This window comes from Acinonyx jubatus, chromosome D1 (genome assembly GCF_027475565.1).
Source record: "Acinonyx jubatus isolate Ajub_Pintada_27869175 chromosome D1, VMU_Ajub_asm_v1.0, whole genome shotgun sequence".
Lineage (NCBI taxonomy): Eukaryota > Metazoa > Chordata > Mammalia > Carnivora > Felidae > Acinonyx > Acinonyx jubatus.
The window spans coordinates 308,043-323,845 of NC_069390.1; the positions used below are offsets into that span (position 1 = coordinate 308,043).

The window sequence follows — 15,803 nt, forward strand, 5'->3', positions numbered from 1 at the left end:
ACTTTTTGGATTTTCTACTTAGAGTGTCATGTTGTCTGGGAATAGTGAAAGTTTGACTTCTTCCTTGCCCGTTTGGATACCTTTTGTTTCTTTTTGCTATCTGATTGCTGAGGCTAAGACTTCAGTATTATGTTGAACAGCAGTGGCAGGAGTGGACATCCCGTCTTGTTCCTGACCTTAGGGGGAAAGCTTTCAGTTTTTCCCCATTGAGGATGATATTAGCTCTTGGTCTTTATATGGCCTTTATGATCTTGAGGTATGTTCCATCTAATCCTACTTCGTTGAGTGTTTTTATTGAGAATGGATACTGTATTTTGTCACGTGCTTTTTCTCCACCTATTGAGAGGATCATATGGTTCTTATCCTTTTATTAATGTGTATCACATTAATAAAAGAAATTATAAATAAAAGAAATTAATTGATTTGTGAATACTGAACAACCCCCAAAGCCCAGGAATAAATCTCATTTGATCATGGTGAATAATTCTTTTAATGTACTGTTGGGCTCGATTTGGTAGTATCTCGTTGAGAATTTTTGCATGCATGCTCATCAAGGGTACTAGCCTGTAACTCTCCTTTCGAGTGGGGTCTCTGTCTGGTTTTGGAACCAAGGTAGTGCTGGCCTTGGAGGAGTTTGAAGTTCTTCCATTTCTGTCCTTTGGAACAACTTGAGAAGAATAGATATTGATTCTTCTTTAAATGTCTGGTAGAATTCCCCTGGGAAGCCATCTGGCCCTGGACTCTTTGTTGGGAGATTTGCTTTCATCAACATCAGTCGAGTAAACCTGAAGATCATTTGGCTTTACACAACAATTCACGGGGCGCCTGGGTGGCTCAGTCGGTTGAGCGTCTGACTCTGATTTTGGCTCAGGTCACGATCTCGTGGTTTGTGGGTTTGAGCTCCGCATCGGGCTGTGTGCTGACTGTGTGGAGCCTGCTTGGGATTCTCTGTCTTCCTATCTTTCAAAAATAAATAAACATAAAAAAAAAAATGAATGAAGTAGCTTTGCACGTCCTGATATGGAATAATTTCCAGGAAATGCGAAGTGTGTTTACAGCCCGTTAGCGGTGTGCCTGCTGCCCTTCCCTCTGCGGGGCCCGTGTGTCTGTGCAGAGAACCTCCAAGGGGTTGCTGCGTATCTGCTGTGTCCCCCACACGCAGCCTCAAGGTCACACGTATGTGCAGACGCGCTGAAGCCTGTGCCTCAGACTAGCCTGGTTATCTGTGGCAGGGGTTACCGTTTCTCTCGTCTGACTTTGTCTCCCTTCATGGTGAAGCTCGTTTTCCTGAGCCTCTTTCGTTTTATTTCTTCCTTTCCTTACCTGAAATCCGACTCCTTTAATAGGCCGAAGTGTCTGCCCTCATTCATGTTCAGCTTGTCGTACTCCGGGCTCACACACAATTGACAGACACACCAAGGGACCTCCCTGGGCTGTCCCTTTGACCTCTGTCTACATTCGAGCCCATATGTGAGTTGTCTGCTATTTGTTGTTTTTACAATCAGAAAAAAATCTATTCCATTTTTGCCCAGCAGTTTGGTGCCCCTGCCCCCTCCCTGGGTCTCAGTTCCTTCTTCTGGAGAGACAGAAGCATCCCACTGTTGGGGATTCTTTCTTTCTCTTATTGAAGTTACGTGGACACACAATGTTACATAGTTCCAGGAGGACAACATAGTGATTCCACAATTGTGTACAGGATAGGTGTGTGATCACCATCCGTCCCTGTACAGAGTTTTTACAGTATCATCGACTGTATCCCCTGTGCTGCATTTATTTTATAGCTGGGCATTTGCACGGCCTCATCCCCTCCCCTGTTTTGCCCATCCCCCTCCCCCAACCTCCCCTCTGGCACCATCCCATTTATTTTCTGCATTTAAGTCTTTTTTCTTTGTTCATTTGTTTTGATTCTTTAGATTCCACATGAGTGAAAGCATACGGTATGTGTGTTTCTCTGTCCCACGTATTTCACTTAGCATAATGCCCTCGGGGTCCATCCATGTTGTTGCAAATGGCAGGATTTCCTTCCTTTCTACGGCTGAGTAATTTTGCGTCGTTTCCGTCTCCCACTCTTCTTACCCATTCGTCTTGCGCACGGGCACTGGGGCCGCTTCCACAAGTTGGCAGCTGTAACATCTGCTACAATAGCCTCGGGGGCGCATGTCCTTTCCAGTTAGGGTGTTGGTTTTCTTGGGTAGATACCCACAAGCGGACTCACTGGCTCCTGCAGCAAGTCCACGTTTTAGTGTCGGAGGAACCGCCACACTGTTGTCCACAGCAGCCACACGGGCTTACACTCCGCCACCAGTGCGCGACCGTCCCCTTTTTCTCCACACGCTCACATTGTTGTGGATTCTGACGAGGATGGGCCCTTGACCTGCTCACTCTGGCGAAGAGGCACGGGCAGGGGGTAAAACCCTGTCTCACAACCTGCCTGCCAGAGCAGACCCTGGGAGTTCAGGGACGGCTGGCATTCCGTCCGATCTTGCAGGGGAAGCCGGCCTGGACCCGCACTGGCCCTGAGGCGCGCCAGCCACAGGCGGGAAGCTCCCCTCTGTGATTCCGATGGCCTAGTGTACTCCCGTGGCCGCAGTGGCCAAGGCCGTCTGCACAGCTTTGTCCGCGGGCTGTCCTTGCCGGGAAGGACTCGGCTCCACCGCGTCCTCAGAGGAAACCCAGCCCCGCGAAGCGTCGGCAGCTCACACAGGTTTTACAGAGCGACGGAGGAGAGGGTCAGGACGTGCACCGCCTTGCTGAAGTCAGTGTAGACGTCCGATGTGTGCGGCGCCCCCAAGGTCCTTTCTGGCTGCCAGCTGCCCTTCCTCCCACGTGATCCCCACCCCCAGCTCCGTGGCTGCTGGGGACCTCACACAGGACCCCTCCCGAGGGAGGGGCCTCCCGCAGGGGAGCCAAGCCCACCGTGGGCCATCTTTGCACAACCCAAAATCCAGGATGGGTTTCACACTGTAAAGGGCTGCAGAAAAACAAGACAAAAAGCTGGAGAACACGCAACAGGGCCTGTGTGGTCCCCAAAGCCCCAAATATTGCCGTCTGGACCTCAGCAGAGAGTCCGAGAGCCCCAGTCCAGAGTGACAGGAAATAGGACCAACAGGAAAACCCGAAATCCCCCTGGCTGGCTCTCGTCTGCTTTCTGCACTGTGGGCAGGGGGCAGGCGGGCTGGGGGGCCTGGGGGGCTGAGGACTTCTGGGGTGAGCTGGGTGCAGACCCCTGCAGGCGAGAGCGTCTGGGCTCCAGGCGCCCCAAGGCTCAGACAGAGCGCTGCGTCGTGGTCCAGTTGTAAGCAGCCGCCCTCAGGACGGCCCTGGGTCTGTCCTGTGCCCTTTGTCACAGAAATCCGTCTAATGCCAGGAACACCCACTTCTGACCCCTGAATGCTGTGACTCTGTTCTCGTTTCCTTGCTCCGTGGGCATCTGAGGGGCCGCAGACCACCGGCGTCCTGTGACTTGGCTAGGTCACAGGGCCAGCCAGCCGCGGCCACTGCTCCGGTGGCCCAGAAGTTGGGTCCTTCAGCTTCTGTGTTGCTGAGGACAAGGCTGTGGCCTGGGACGAGCAGGAGAGCGCCAGCAGGTTTGGGGCTGTTCTCAGGGATGGATGAGAAGCCTGGAGCCCAGTAGGCCCTGTCGTCACCGTCACCGGGTGGTCTGCGGGCGGAGGCACAGCCCAGTCCTCCCGAGCCTTTCTGGGAGACGGCTGAGCGAGAACCCCAGGCTGTTGCGAGTTCTGGAAGGTTCCATAGGCTTATTGAGATGCAGCCTCCACTGTGGTCCCAGAGAGGCGGGCAGTGCGGCTGTTGCTGGAGGAGCAGAGGCTGGTTTCGTGTTCACAGCCAACCAGCGGGAAGCCCTCGGTCCACAGCCGGCTGCTCGGGGGCTCCCCGTCTGCAGGTGCACGCCCTTCCACACACCGTGCACGTGCTGCTCACGTTCTTCTGCACACTCCGGACACGCCCCGCGCACACCCCACGCATGCCGCATCTGCTGCCGATGTCCCGCAGATCTTCCCCGAGTGTGTCCTGGAACGTAGGCCTCCCAGAGACACCTTCTCAACCTTGACCTCTGAAAATGTTCGCATTTCATCCTCGTCGCTGAAGGGTGTCTCCACGGGGTGTGGGAGGCCAGGTCACTGCCCTGCTCCCGGACAGAGGTGGGAGCCAGTGGCGCTGGCCCGCGGCCCTAGGTCCCTGCAGGTTCCTCCCCGTCTGCTTCTTTCTGGTGGCTGCTTCCAGGACTCTCCTGTGCCTGTGGCTGTTGGCAGGTTGGGTAAGACGTGCCCCCCGTGTGGCGCTCTCTCCTCGCGCTGCTGGAGGTTACTGGGCTTCATCAAAATATTTAGCCCTTATTTCTTCAACAATTTTTTAAATGTTTATTTGTTTTTGAGAGACAGAGTGTGGCCGGGGGAGGGGCAGAGAGAGAGGGAGACCCAGAATCCGAAGCAGGCTCCAGGCTCCGCGCTGTCAGCACAGAGCCCGACGCGGGGCTTGAACGCATGGACCCGGAGATCATGACCTGAGCCGAAGTGGACACCTAACTGACGGAGCCCCCAGGCGCCCCAGCAATTTTTTACTCCCTCATCTTTGTCCTCTCCTTCTGGGATGTCAGCACTGCACATGTGTTATAGGCGTTACCTCCCGGTGTTACACGTTCCCTCACCCTGCATCACGTCACAGATACGGCGGTGCTTACAAACGGAAGGCTCATGGCGACCTTGTATCGAGCAAGGCTGTGGCACCACTTTTCCAATAGCATTTGATCCCTTCGTGCCTGTGTGCCCGCTGAATAATAAAGAACTTGACTGGTCTTTGTCCTGGCTTTCTGGGGTGGAGACTCGAAACCCTTGAGTTTTGAGTCACAGGGGCATCCTTCTCACTCACACGTGAGTTTACGTCATGACCACCTGGCCAGGTGTGCTCGCTATTGGGGTTTCTTTGCTTTTAGGGTGAGGAGATACGGTTGACCCATGAGCAACGCAGGTGTGAGCCGCACAGGCCACGTGTACGTGGGTTGTTTCCAGTGACCACAGCACAGTGCTGCAAACGTCGCCCTCCTAACTTTCCTGATGACATTTGATTCTCTGGCTTAGTTTATTGTAAGGACTTAGCAGGTACTGTATACAGCACGCAAAGTACATGGTAATGCACTGTTTATGTTACCAGCAAGACTTCCAGTCAGCGGTAGCTGTTAGTCAAGTTTCTGGGAAGTCAAAGGTTATATGCAGACCTTCAACTGCACAGGGGTGGGGGGCATCGGTACCCCTTGACCCGTGCATTCTCAAGGGGCAACTGTATAGGTGTGTGTACAAACCGTGCAAACACACAAATGAGAAAGGTTTCTCTGCGCAGCCAGCTGTACCTACGTTAAGCTAAACACGAGTTCTTACTACGTCTCCGACCACCACCCGTTACCCCAGGGCCCATCCTCCCCTCGATCCCCTGGAACCTCCCACTCAGCGGTGAGACCGTACGGGGCTCCCACCGGCCGCCAGCCACGTACTCAGTTGTTCCACTCCAGGACGCGGGCCGCAGAATCAGAACCGGTCACCCGACCCCGCCGGGAACAACTTCGTCAACTAGAGCCCGGCGCTCGCGGGCGGGTGCCCTGCCTTGAGTCTTACGGACTCCTGCCCCTTCAGTGAGGGGGTTTCACGCGTTTGTAACACCCCGAGAGTCTGGCCACCGTCTGCATCCCTTCCTGGGTCCCCGACGTCCGAAATGATCTTTCCTTCATTCGCGAACGTTAAAGTTCTGTGGGTTTTGAGAAATGTGTGGTGCCCTATATCTGAAGGAAAGTATTTGCAGAACAGTTTCACTGCTCTAAAAATCCCCCTACCTGTTCAGCTCTGCCGCCTCCCAGACCTCTGGCTGCTGCGGTCCGTTTGGCATCTCTATAGCTTTGCCTCTTCGCTTAGTAAGGTGCACGTGGGCTTCCTCTGGTGTCCGTGCGGCCTCAGAGCTCATTCCTTTTTATCCCCGAATAGCAGTCCATTGTCCGCATGGACCACGGTTTGTTTATCGATCCGCCTGTTGAAAATACCTCGATTACTTGCAGTTCTTGGCGATTATAAATGAGCTGTTATCAACGTTCAGTGAAGGTTTTGTGTGGACAGAAGCTTTCAAGTTAGTTGGGTAAATAACTAGGAGGGTGATTGCTGGGTTGTACGGTAAGAGGATGTGTGGTTTTGTAAGAAACCGCCAAACTCAGTTCCAGCGGCCGCACCATTCTGCACCCCCGCCTGCAGTGAGAGAGGCCCCACTCTTGTCCTACCGGCAGCCGGTGTTGTGGGTTCCTTCCATTTCAGCCATTCTGATAGAGAGTTGTGTCGGGGCATCTCCGGTGGCCTTTTGATTTGAAACTCCCTGATGACACACGGTGCTGAGCATCTTTTCGTGCTCTGACTTGTGTGTGCACGTCTTTGAGGGGAGATGCACGGTCAGATCTTTTGCCTGACTTTTACTGGGTGGTTTGTTTTATTATACTTGAGCTTTAAGGGTTATTTGTACATTTTGGATAACAAGTCCTTTATCTGATAATGTGACTTGTGTGTATTTTTTGTATTGTGACTTTCTATTCTTTAAATGCCGCCCTTCCCGGGGCGCCTGGGTGGCTCCGTCGGTTAAACATCCGACTTCGGCTCAGGTCATGATCTTGTGGCTCGTGGGTTCGAGCCCCACGTCCAGCTCAGAGCCTGGAGCCTGCTTCCGATTCGGTGTCTCCCTCTCTCTCTCCCCTTCCCCCACTCGCTCTCTCTCTCTGTCTCTCTCAAAAATAAATAAACATCAAAAAAGTTTTTTGATGTTGCCATTCCCAGAGCCAAAATGTTTAATTTTAATGGAGTCTAACTTGCAAAATTTTTCTTTCAGGGACTGTGCTTTGGTGATGCGTCTACACACAAGGTCACTTTTGTTTTACTGTAGAAGTTTCACAGTTTTGTGTTGTACATTTAGGTAAATTCAAAATACATTTTTCATATTACTGTGGCTTATAATTTATTTTGAATTAAATGTTGTATAAGAGTTAGGAGCTGCATCGAGGTTCGTTTCTGTACATATGGGGGCTCAGTTCTAGAACCGGAGATGTTTGTATATTCAGCTTTTTTCTCCCCTGTAATGTGGAGCGATTTAATTTGCTATGTTCAATATAGAGACGGTTTCTGGAGATAATACAAGTTGCCCTCTCAGTAGAATTCATTTTGCTTTCTTTTCTTTTAATAGCATTGCTGTTTCTTGGAGAATTCTGTGGTAACTATAAAAAAGTAAAAACAGTATTTATTTCCATCAGTTAATGAAGCAATATATAAATTGTGACACACTCATAGAATTGATTTGTGAAAAATAATTAGTGCATGTATTAACATAAATTTCACATTTTTAATTGAGTGACAGGCACATAACAAAATAATGGGTATGCTATGTACATTTTTTACAGATATATAATTAACATAAAACAGTGGGTGTCAGGTGTGCATCGTAACAATTCGACGTTTGTGGAAATGTGGAAATGGGGAAACGATCACCACAACAGATTTAGGTAACATCCATCACCTCTCCTGGTCACAAAAACTGTTTTCTTCTGATGAGAACTTTTAATCTACTTTCTGCCTTTGCAACTTTCCAACGCACGGTATGTGATTATTAGCTAGAGTCACCATGCTGCGTGTCACATTCCCCGGGACTCGTTTATTCTGGAACTGAGGTTTGTCCCAACGGACCCCTTTCATCCCGTCTGCCCACACCCCGCCCCCTCGCAGCCGGCGACCACCGCTCCGCTGTCTGTGTCTTTGAGCGCATAGTCATGCGCAGTAGGTCCTACGTGTGCGTGTGCGTCCGCGTAAACGCGAAGCCCTGCAGACCCATCCACGTCATGGCAAACGGCAGGATTTCATTGTTTTTATGGCTGAGTAATATCCCATCGTGTGTATGTGCCACTTCTTTATCCAGTCCTCACTCGACGGACATTTGGGCTCTTTCCACGTCCAGGCTGTTACCAATAGTGCTGCAGTGAACGTGGAATGCGTACATCTTCTCAAGTTAGTGTTTTCATTTCCTTTGGATAAATTCCCAGAAATGGGATTGCTGGATCATCTGGTAGTTCCGCTCTGTTTTCTCACTGTCTTTAATTTTTGGAGGAACCTCCATACTGCTTCCCAGAGCGGCTGCACCAACTTTTACTTCCACCAGCGGTGCTCGAGGCTCCCTTCTCCACATCCTCGCCAGCACCTGATACGGCTTGTCTTTGGGCCTAGCCTTTCCGGCAGGTGTGAGGTCATATTTCACTGTGGCTTTAATTTGCATTTCCCTGATGATGAGAGATGTTGAGCATCTTTTCATGTGTTTGCTGGTCACCTGTGTCTTCTTTGAAAAAATGTCTGTTCATGTCTTCTGCCCATTTTTAATCTGCTTGTTTTTTTTTTTTTTTTGCTATTGTGTTATATGAATTCTTTATACCTTTTAATATTAGCTCCTTGTCACATCCATGATTTGCAAATATCTTCTCCCACTCAGTAGGTTGTCCGTTCATTTTGTCGACGGTTTCCTTGGCTCCGCAGAAGCTTTCTGGTTTGTGTGGTCCCGCGTGTTTAGTTTTGCTTCTGTTGCCTTTGCTTTTGGTGTCAAATCCAGTAATCGTCGCCAAGACCAGTGCTAAGGAGCTTAAGCCTGTGTTTTCTTCCAGGAGTTTTATGGTTTGAGGTCGTCCATTCTGAGTTGGTTTTGTGTATGATGTGACGTAGGGTCCAGTTTCGTTCTTTTGCCGGTGGCTGTCCCGTGTTCCCAGCACCGTTTGTTGAAGAGACTGTCCTCCACCATGTGTATTCTTGCCTCCTTCGCCGTAATTTACGTGACCATATGTGTGCAGGCTTATTTCCGGGCTCTGCATTCTGTCCCAGCTTTCTTTGTTGTAAGATTTAATTCAGTGACCTGAAAACAGTTTGACTGTTTCACGTGTTCCTTTTATACTTCGTTAGGTAGAGCTGGGGCATTCTTTAGTCGGGTTCATTCTTCCCCACCATCAGGGGAACACCTTTCTGAACGTTCTCGCTGATGCCCCATGAATGGCGAGTCCCCATCTAGCTGTTGGGAACAGGCAGTATTCCCAGCAACTCGTGAGGGTTCCCTGGGGACCGTTCCCTCCAATTCCTTTGGATTCTCTGGGCCAGTCGGGCAGTTTCCTCACGTGCATGTGCTGACTAGCGCGCTGCTGAACGCTCAGGGGGCCCTGGGGGCCTCGAGTCCTTACTTTGTGCAGACGCTTGCTGACCGACAGCAAAATTCTAGCCTCCTTGGCCTCCCAACCTCCAGGCTCTGTCGCCTTAACCAAGAAGGCCTCTGGGATCCGCGTGGGTTTTCTAACCTCTGCCGTGGGCTGGAAACCTCCTCCAGGCAGGAGCAGGGGCCATCCTGTGCCTCACCTCGTGCGCTTGTAGTCCAGCAGGGTCCTTTGTCCCTGGGTGTCCCATGCCTTCATATATCCTTTCAGGTTTTCGTAGTTGTTTCTGGTGGGAGAGGGATACAGTCCCTGTTACCCTGTCTTGATCAGGAGCAGAAAGCCTGATGGCCACGTTTCGGTCAAGTTTGAAGAGACGTAACCCGTGAAGCCCGCTGTCATTTTACTCCTCCGGGATCCGCTTCCCCCCAGGGCCCGGTGCTATCCGAGCCACCACAGTTGCGCAGCCGGGAAAGCGACCTGGGAAAACCCACTTTCAGTCGCCATCGGAAAGATGTCTTTGGAGTGTTTCACTGAGTTAGGATCCATATCACACACTCCCGCTTTGGACAAGCATGAAGGTACCTTCCTTGGCTATATTCACGTGTATTTATTTAAGAACGGTGAGAAGTTCAGATTAAAAAACCCATCAAACATGAAACAAAAGCAGTGGAGGTAAGTGATGGAATCAGTAGAAGTCATCCCATCATCGGTAAGTGACTTGTTACAAAATCCTTCCGCTCTCATCAGAAGGGAAGGTGTTAAAAGGAGGAGACCGAGCTCCAGTGGCGGCAGTGAGTGGACTCACGACGTTCGCTGGCCCAGGGAACGAGGAGCAGGTCGTGTGGGCATGAGGGGGCCGGGGACACGTTTCTCGCCGACCTGCCCTGACAGCGGAACATGCAGCACCGGGGGACGGGGGGTGCCGTGTGGACCTCGGGTGTGCAGACTGGGGGGGGCCCGGCCCCGAGGAAACCCAGAGGCCCGAGGCCACCGCTCGGACGTGAAAGAAATTTGACAAGGACGCTCCCGTGAGTCACAGCCCGTCGCGGTGGCAGGTGGGTGAGGCTCAAGAAGCTTGAACTGGCAGCGGTGTGAGCGGTTCAGCCCCCACGTCGGAGGAGGACTGGCTGTGGAGGCCCCACCGCCCGTGGCCCCATCACCCGCCCGCCTGGGCCCAGCCTTCCGGCGCTGTGCTCACGGAACCCTCTTTTCGAGTCGTTGGACACGGTTTTCATCAATTTTGTCTTCTAGGGGGTGTGAGCTCATCGCAGAGTAACTGAAAATACAGAGAAGGAAACTGGTAGCCCCAGGACGATGTGAAGGGAGCCCCGCGGGCACCTTGATCACCGTTACTCACGTTCTTCCGAGCCCGGCTGCTGCCCCCAGTGGAGGTGCCACGTGAGCCACGCCAGGTGCTCAAAGCCACACGAGGGGGATGGTACGGTGGGAACATTTCCTGTGTGTGTGTGTGTGTGTGTGTAAATTTAGGGTTCTGGTCTCATAACTGAGGGGAAATAGACACCCACAAACACACATAACAGGTGCGATCTAGAGGCGAGATGAGGCGCCCCCTGTTGTGGCTGCAAAAGCTGTGAGGCGGAGCCTCGGCTTCTCTTCTGGAGGGGGTGAGCACCGCTGGCCCGGCCTCAGGCCTCGCCACGGGAGCCTCGGCACAGAAGCTGGCGCCTCCTCGTGTGCCCACCCCCAGGAGGCCCCAGGCTCCGCTCAGCGAGTCAGGGAACCCATGGAACATTTTCCCAAGTTTCTCTGATCCTGGAAACGGCGAAGCCGCCAGTGACACTCTATTCTCCACAGCCTAAAGGCCAGTGGTGCATGGCGGGGAGAGAGCTCTTTTATAAACTGGGTCAGCCACTGCTTCGTCCTGGGTGACAACTTGTATCCGGGCTTTGGGTTTAAGAGTGTGAAGTGCTGGGAAGTGGAAAGGTGGGGTCTGCTTGGGACAGGACATCCCTGTAACCAAAAAACATTTAAAAATGTGCTTAGAAACAGAGAAAGAGACACAGAGAGAGGGAGAGCGCGAGTGAGGAAGGGACAGAGAATGAGAGAAAGAGAGAGAGAGAGAGAGAGAGAGAGAGAGAGAAAGAATCCCAGGCAGCCTCTGCTGTCAGCACAGAGCCTGATGCAGGGTTTGAACTCAGGAACCGCGAGATCATGACCTGAGCCGAAGTCAGATGCTTAACCAACTGAGCCACCCAGGCGCCCCCAAAAACCATCTCTAAGGTAATAAGAATAATACACTTTCCAGAAAAAAATGCTTAGAAAACACATATAAGTATAAATAACAAAAGTAAGTCACCCACAATCCAATTACTAATCAGTAGCAAACATGCCTAAGATTTTGGTGTTTCCGTATATATGTGAAACATAGACATGTGTGTTGTGTTTTGTTTTGTTTTTAATGTTTACTCATTTTTGAGAGACCAAGAGTGTAAGGGAGGGGCAGAGAGAGAGGGAGACACAGAATCTGAAACAGGCTCCAGGGTCCGAGCTGTCAGCACAGAGCCCGACGCGGGGCTCGAACTCACAGACGGCAAGATCATGACCTGAGCCGAAGTCGGACACTTAACCTGCTGAGCCACCCAGGCACCCCCATATGTGTTTTATTTTTTACTGTTTACTTATTTTGAGAGAGAAAGAGAGCAAGCAGGGGAGGGACAGAAAGAGGGAGGCAGAGAAGCCCCAGTAGGCTGCACACTGTCAGCACGGAGCCTGATGCCAGGCTGGGATTCACTAACCGTGAGATCATGACCTGAGCCAAAATTGACAGACGCTTAACCGACTGAGCCGCCCGGGCGCCCCTACTTATGTGTTTTATTATTGGATCTTTCATACATACAATCATTTTCAAAACACGAACACCCTCTACTGACCCTATCTTAAAAACGTGATCAGAGCCCCTTGAACACCTTCTCTGATCCCACCCTGCATCGTTGCCCTGAAGGTAACTACCAACCTGAATTTAGTTATTCCCACAGATTTCTACTGTCACATAAGTGTGCATTCCAAAAAATGTAAACTCCCGTTCTGCGTTCTGCCTGTGGTAAACCGTGTATAAATAGTACAGTGTATATCCTTCTGCAGATCGCTTTTTTCCGTTCAGTAACATTGTAGATACAATGTAGTTTGTTCATTTTAACTGAAGCAGAGGATTCCATGGCGTGAATATGCCCAGATTCATCTGTTCACACCCTCTTGTTTCTGATGTCTTGCGCTGAAAATGCACTTCGGGGTATTCACACTTTGTGGACCTGTACACCATGAGAGGTACTTGCTCGGGTCTCGTGGAGTTGCCCTCCAGCGTGGTGGTGACCACTCGCAAGGCCACCAGCAAAACGGAAGCTTTCCCTGTCGCTCCAGGTCCCCACCAGGAATCCCCTGGACAATGTCAGTCCCCCCGCCTGAGTCGTAAGAGTGAGAAATTGTGTCTCATTGCCCTTTTGACTGGCATTTCCCCAGCATTGGCGAGGTTGAGTGCACTTTCATATGTTCCTTGGCCGTGCATATTTTCTCTGACTTGCCTGTTCATGCTCTGTGCATATCTATTAGCTTAGGAAATCCTTCCTCACTCAGGGTCATAAAGATACTGTCTTCTAAACATTTTTAAGGTGTGCTTTTCACAGTGAGGGTGTAAACCCACCTAGATTTGATTGGAGAAGGTATGACCTGAAGTAGAGATACAATATCATAGTCCCTGTGGCCACCGCTGAGATATTTACACAAAGACATACCATAAAAACGTAATTGAAGTGAAATACCAAAAGGAGTTTGCAGAAACCAAAGAAGGCAGAAAATGGCAAACAGAGAAACAAGGCACAAATAGAAAACACGTAAAAAATGATAAGACTTAAGTCCGAACGCTTCAGTTCTTCCATGAGCTGAAACTGGCCTAAGCACATTAAAGAGCGACGGTCAGCATGCTGTCAGAAAGGGTCTGCTGCTCTTACCACAGTGTGTGTGTGTAGAAAATCCCTATAGACAGAGACTGTCAGAGCACTTACAAGAAATAACAACTATCTTCTGTCCCCAAGAAACTCGCTTCAAATGTGAGCTTACAAGACGGCCTGAAGAAATGGCAGAGGACACGCTGGCAAACGGAAACAGGGAGCGCCAGACAAAGTCAACTGCAGAGCAAGGAACATGCAGAGACCAAGAGGGACATGACAAGAAGACCCAACAAGCCTCAATGTGTAGGCACCTAACACAGGGTCTGCAAAGTACAGAAAGAAAACACTGGCAGGATTTCAAGGGGAATTTGACAAACTCCAGTTACACTCGGAGGTTCCAGTGCTCCTGTCTTGGGAATTGACCAAACTGGTAGAAAATGAGCAAGGATATGAAGAGGAGAACAGCATCGACATGAACGTGTACACATACAGGTGTCCACACACACGGAACATGTACACATATAGGTGTCCACACACACACACACACAAGCATATATACGCGTGATATATTTTTATATCTTCACCCAACACAGTAGAACACAACCCTTCAAGTGCACACGACACATTTACCAAGATACACTCTAAAGTCATTGAAAGTAATTGAAGGACATAATGGTATTAAGCCAGGCATTGTTAGCAGAAAGAGAGCATGAAATTCTCCCACACTTAGAAGTTAACCACTCCACTTCTAAATAGTTCATACATCAAAGAGGAAGAGTCAAGGGAGATTAGAGCATATTTTGAACTAAAAGTGTCCAATTTATGGGATGCATATAAAGCAGTACTTAGAGGGAAATTCATAGCACTAAATGGTGACATTACAGAAGAAGACAGGTCCCAAATCCATTAACCAAGTGTCCACCTTAAGACGCTCCATGGGGAAGGGAACTCATAGCTCATGAGTTCAAGCCCCATGTTGGGCATGAAGCCTACTAAAACAAACAAAAGCAAAACCAAAAAACCCCAACAAATAAACCCAAAGCAAGCAGAAGGAAGGAAATGATAAAGATAAGAACAGATATCAGAAAAGTTGAGAACAGAGAAAAATCAGTGAAACCAAAAACTAGTTCTTTGAAAACATCAGTATGTTGATAAATCTCTAGCAGACAGAAAGAATAAAGGAAGACATAATTCACCAATATTAGGAAAGAGAGCATATCACTACCATCCACAGAAACATAAAAAGGGAAACTACAAACGACTGCACACACATTAATTTGACAACTTAGATGAAATGAAGCAATTCTTCAAAACCACACGCTTGCAAAACTCACTCAAGACGAGTTAGGTAACTGGGATAGTCCTCACAATGTGTGTGTCTTTTTCCACATCACCCAGGAATTAACTCCATTCTCACAGACAGTGACCAGGTGTCCCACCAAAGTAACCCAGTTCTGACTCTACCTGCCTGAAGAAAGCACCACAGGTGAAGGACTCAGTCCCACAAGCCCGCCCCCAGTTCAGACGCCAGTCCAGGTTGTCTCCTGTGCTTCTGACTCACCAGCTATTAATTGGTTTCCATGACCCCCTCCTCTGGTTCTGTTAATTTGCTAGAGCAGCTCACAGAACTTGGAAGACAAGTTGACTTACTAGACTGCAGGTCTATTACAAAGAATATTAAAGGATATGAATGAACGGCCAGATGTAGAGATACATAGGGTGAGGTGTGCAAGGGTCCCTGGACCCTTCTGCACGTGAGTCACCAACCTGGAAGCCCTCAGGACCCCCTCCTTTTGCGTTTTTATGGAGGCTCCAAACCCTCTAATCATAGTTGGCTCCCCCTGGCACCCAGCCCCCATCCTTAGGGCTCTTCCAAAAGTCTCCTCATGGACACAAACCCAGTTGTGGTGTAAAGGGGCTGTTTATGCGGAACAGGACACCCACTTCACCCTCATGGCTCCGAAGGGACTTCAGGAACTGAGGATGGGAGACCAACTGTTGTAACAAAAGGTGTTCCCTTTTCTCTTAGAGACTCCAAGAGTTTTGTGAGCTGTGAGTGCCAGGATCCTGGATGAAGACCAAAATACATATTTGCTGTAAAGCACAGTGTCATAGTCCCATAACCATTTAAAAAATTGAAAATGTAGTTACCCCTCCTGAAAAACCTCCAGGCCCCGATGGCTTCAATGACAAATTCTACCAGACACTTAAAGAAATAACACCAATTACATTCATTCTCTTCCAGAAAAATAAAACAGGAGGGAATATATCCCAACTTATGAGGACAGCATTACCCTGATATTCATACCTAAGAGTCCAAAAGAAAGTAAAAGGAAGGGAGGGTGGGAGAGAGGGAGAGATGGAAGGAAGGAAGGAAGGAAGGAAGGAAGGAAGGAAGGAAGGAAGGAGGGAAGGAAGGAAGGAAGGAAGGAAGAAGGAAGGAAGGGAGGAAGGAAGGAGGGAAGGAAGGAAGGAGGGAGGGAAGGAAGGAGGGAGGGAAGGAAGCAAAGAAGGAAGGAGGGAAGGAAGGAAGGAAGGAAGGAAGGAAGGAAGGAAGAAGGAAGGAGGGAGGGAGGGAAGGAGGGAGGGAGGGAAGGAAGGAAGGAGGAAGGAAGGAAGGAAGGAAGGAGGGAGGGAAGGAAGGAGGGAAGGAAGGAAGGAGGGAAGGAAGAAGGAAG

At 50.0% G+C, this 15,803-nt stretch overlaps 1 long non-coding RNA gene across 1 annotated transcript in view; it reads left to right on the forward strand.

Annotated features, from left to right (window-relative positions):
• The window catches only part of LOC113596792 (uncharacterized), a 31,640-nt gene extending 16,099 nt beyond the window's left edge, over nucleotides 1-15,541 (forward strand). Inside the window, exons 3-4 of the long non-coding RNA XR_003417627.2 lie at nucleotides 10,472-10,658; nucleotides 13,270-15,541. This is a non-coding gene — a long non-coding RNA (uncharacterized LOC113596792). The remainder of the gene's footprint in view (nucleotides 1-10,471; nucleotides 10,659-13,269) is intronic.
• Nucleotides 15,542-15,803: the final 262 nt, after the last annotated feature.